Source organism: Lactuca serriola, chromosome 2, assembly GCF_051521515.1.
Source record: "Lactuca serriola cultivar US96UC23 chromosome 2, Lser_US96UC23_V15, whole genome shotgun sequence".
NCBI lineage: Eukaryota > Viridiplantae > Streptophyta > Magnoliopsida > Asterales > Asteraceae > Lactuca > Lactuca serriola.
The window spans coordinates 108,906,864-108,911,682 of NC_136409.1; positions in this window are offsets into that span (position 1 = coordinate 108,906,864).

Sequence of the window (4,819 nt, forward strand, 5' to 3'; positions counted from 1 at the left end):
AAAGAAGGGGAAGGTGTTTGCGGTGATAGGATGTGGTGGCATAGGTGTTGATATTGATAGGCGGTGGTGCCGGAGGAGCTGACGGTGACATGTGGTGGTGCTTTCGGATCTTGTTGCAGAAGCTGGGGAAATGGAAGGGGAGGGGGAGGGGTGAGGATATTTGTTTCATTATTATTATTTTAAATTTAAACAGATAAAGAAATAAAAAAATGTAAAAAGAAATTATTAAGGGCAAAATAGTCATTTCATGTCAATAGGGATGAAGTCTGTAAGTTTAAAACAAACAAGGGACCATCCGAGTTCATTTTTAAAAATAGGGACTAAACGTGCTTTTTGGCACATGCACGAGGGACGAATGGTGTAATTTACCCTTTTACTTATCAAGGAATGACCACTTACCTCACTAACATACTCATTGGTTTTTAAAAGATAAAATGTCTGCAGTTTGTGGACCACAACTATAGAAAAATAAATGGACCAAAGACGAAGAAGACCCTTTATGCCACAAATGAACGTCTTATGACACACTACTTCAATGAGCATGTTGTTTATGGTAGGGAACTTTTTCGTTGACGATTTAGAATGAATAAACATTTATTTCTATGTTTAGTTGATGATTTGGAGAGCAAATCTACGACGTCCTGACACAAGAAGCTATGAAAGTTTTATTCCAATACAAAAATACATAGGTACAGTTCGTCAATTGTCATACAATTTGATATCATATTCATGGGATTAAGATTTTTGAATGTCCGAATGGGCCGCAATAAAAGCCTTGAGGAGTTTTGTAGATGTATTATTTCGATATACGGTCCAAAATATTTGCGTAAGCCAACATTCACTGACGTTCAAAAGTTATATGCTTATCAAGCTAACGTAAATTGTTTTTCTAAATGTTAGAGAATTTGGAATGTCTTTATTAGGGGTGGAGTAGTTATCCTAACACATGACAAAGACGATGAAAAACATTACAACCTTTGCATCAATTTGATGGATATATCTCTCGAATTAATCGTATCAATCTCAATATCGAAGTTTTTTTTAGATTGAACGACCTTTAATTTGAAATTTATTGTTTTGTTATTTGAGTATTTATGTTATTAAAGTTTTAATATCATGTTTCTTTAGCCAAACCTAACACAACACAAGCAACAATCAGAGTAGAATCCCAATTAGTGACGAAAACGGAATGGTCACTAATAGTAGAAGAAGTCATCACTAAATGATTTAGTAACCAATATTTTTGTCTGTCAGTTTTCGTCACAAAAACTGATTAGTGATCAAAATATAAAATGTGACCCGTTTCGTCACTAACTGTTGTCACTAATCAATGAGAGTCGTCACTGTCTTACATAATTAGTGACCATAAAAAGTCGTCACTGTCTTATCCAATTAGTGACAATAGAAAGTCGTCATCGGTTTATCCTATTTGTTACTATAAAAAATCGTCATTGATTTATCCAGCTAATTACCAAAAAAAACTCGTCACTGATTTTTGTTGCTATTTCTTGCATTTAATCCACATGGAACTTGATGAGTGGTTGATATATACTATGAACAATTTAAAAATATATAAATTGTGGGGGAAAATTATTCTCCAATTGGCATCGCCTCGATTATCATACAAACTTGCATTATGACCTTAACAAAACCTTAACACAACTTTCGAGTAAATTACAGAAAAAGAAAAAGAAAAAAAGAAAAAAAAAAGATTCAACTCTTCCGGTTATTCAAACAATATGATTTGCTTCAAGACAACTTTTTTTATGCAATAACTCTCTTATCTGTTTGCAACCTCTATAAACAATCCTCCCAAGTCAATATTGACCATGCCTGCAATCTCTATAAAATAATTAACATGTATTTGATATCCCACCACAAGCTAAAAACATCATCACACATAATTGAAGTCAAAATAATATTCAAATGGAGAATCATGTCCCCATTTCACACTCTCAAATACCCAAATAAGGTTATGATAAAAACAATATTTATTTAGTTTATAAAAAATAAAAAATTATAGTTTAGCTAAATGAATAAATTTTGTTTTACGAAGATTTAAATCACTAAAAATTACACAGTTAAAATTGGGTTATATTGCAATTCTTCATTCCATTCCATTCCATGATGGAATGAAAAGAAATCACCCCTCTGCCACATTCCATTCTATCAGGTAATACAAAAATGCTTTTTCAATAAAATAGAATGACCATTCCATTTTTTCCAACTCATTATACAAAACACTAAGTAAGTAAATTTCTAATCTTACATGATTAAGTGGATTATCCATTCTCAATGTCTTCTTTGATTCATCAAGTGGCTACTATGGATATCAAACAATTCCATAAAAGACATTATTATTCTAAATTGTTATTGAACAGATAAGGTTTTCTAATATGAAAAAACTGAATTTAGAATGCTATAACCAACTATTTTTTTTAAAGTACAACACCTTAATAAGAAAGAAAATAGAAAGTAACGTGATGGTCAATTTCTGAATAGGGGGTAATGGTCAATTTCTGAACAGGGGCAGAATGGTCTATGTGGTTTTTGTTGGTTTAGGTTATAAAAAAATCAGAGTGTAATGCATTTTTACCAAAAAAATATATTTTATAAACTTTTGTTGTGTCAAACTCAAAGCATTTGTAATTGCAAGGAACAAGGTTAACTATAACATCTCATTTTCACCCAAATGAATCTAATCCCCATCAAATTGCATCCAAAATCAAGATTAAGACAATTAAAGGACTAGAATTATAGTTACACCAGGTCTTAGATCCATTAAATTCCAAAAAAAGGACTAAAATACCCCTTAGAATTTTTATCGTACTAGATCTTTAAAGCATCTAACCAACATTTTCTAATCCCCTGCTAACCATAGTCACGATGTTTTATACAGTATTAGATATATCTGTCACATTCAATAGTAACCCAAAAAAGACAATAATGCCCTTTGTTTATTTGTGTATTATAGCTAACAACATTCTGCTTGGTCAAATTTCCCACTCTGGGCATGTCCTTTGCTTTCTTGTGAGTTTTCTGGTAAAGAAATTTCTTGGTTTTTCCTGTAAACTTTCTCCAATTAATGGGAATAAACAAATTCATAAAATTCAATCAAACATAAAATATTTTTACCTTCCAAGGGTCGACCTTAGTTATTTTACTTCAGAATCTCCTAAGCAAAAAATAGAAATTCAAACATGAGAAATCAAGGGAAAAATAGATTCAAATAAAAAATTATATAGATGGCAAATGCTTATAGGTTAAGCTCTTGGTCTTCATTTCAATATGAAACAAAATTATAGGTTCCAAAAGAAACATAATCGAGCTCAACAATGAACATTAAAGATTTTAAACCTGGAAAATAGAAAAACATAATCAGAGTTAATACAACAACAACAACCACCAAAACAGATTTCCAAAAACAGTTTAGTTTACAAAGTTTAGAAATAAATACACAAGTAATGTATCCAATTAAAATGATTGCTAAACAAAAGTGATTGTCCATCAGAGCATGCCCAACTGAGTTTGTTTGCAAAATCCAAAAGAAAATGAGTGAAGCTTTATTTGCTTTTCTTATCTAGGATACTGTAGGTGAAGTCAAAATTAGTGGCATAAGCATTTACACCGGATTTCCTTATCTGAGTGAAGATTAAAATTACAAGAGAAGCTAACATAGAACAAATAAACTCATTGTCAAAATACAAATCATAGAGATTCAGAGCTACTTAGAAAGAAAAAAAAATTGGAATTAAACCTAAAAAAATCGGAATCATAAAAATACAAAGAGAGAGAGAGAGAGAGAGAGAGAGAGACCAGAAACGCAATGACCAGAAATGGTAGATGCGATGAATGGAGAAGGAGAGACGAATGGAGATATGACTTGTTGGGTTAATCTTAATGGGTTAAGTGCATGGAGATGGATCGGGTTATGGGTCACAGATCATGGTCCTTGTTGATTTAGTCTCAGTGGTATTTTAGTTCTTCTTGTAGGGTTTGAATAAGTAAAGGCCATGTAGGCCACGTTTATTCTGAAGATTTTTAGTATAATTTAGATCAATGTTTTAAAAATCGGTTTGAACCGGTCGGTCGAACCGGGAATCGGGAGAGAGTGGTACAACTATCACCGGTTTTATATTGATTTTTAAACCAGATTGAACCAACCGGTTTTTAGGAAAAACTGGTTGAACTGGTCAAAATAAACCGGTTGAACCGGCTAAACCGGATGATAACACATGAAAAAAAACATTTACATGATAAACTTTGGTGAGTTTTTGTTCATATCTATTTTATTTTCTCTAAATAAAAACATATGGTAAATGTTATAAAGTTTTTTTGATGTATTTATATTCATCTAAAATTATATTTCATTACGGTATTATACTTTATTTTCTTTTTGATGTATATGGATTGATGTAAAACACTAGAACTTATCGTTATATGTTATTTTAATGTATTTGAATTCATCAAAAACTTATTTTTATGTATACTTTTAATGTTTGAATTTGTAAACACCAAATTCATGATTTATATATGTATGTATGTGTAGGAAAATAGGAAAAAACATGAAATATATAGAAATCGGTTAACCCGACGGTCGAACCGGTTGAACCGGAAACCGGTCAACATACCAGTTCAACTAAAAAACCGGTTTTTAAAACATTGGTTTAGATAGGTTAAGTTGGGTCCTGTTTTATTGCTTTGACTAGGTAGAGTTTGTTTCCCTTAGAAATGGAATGGGCAGATATATATATATATATATATATATATATATATATATATATATATATATATATATATATATATATATATATATATA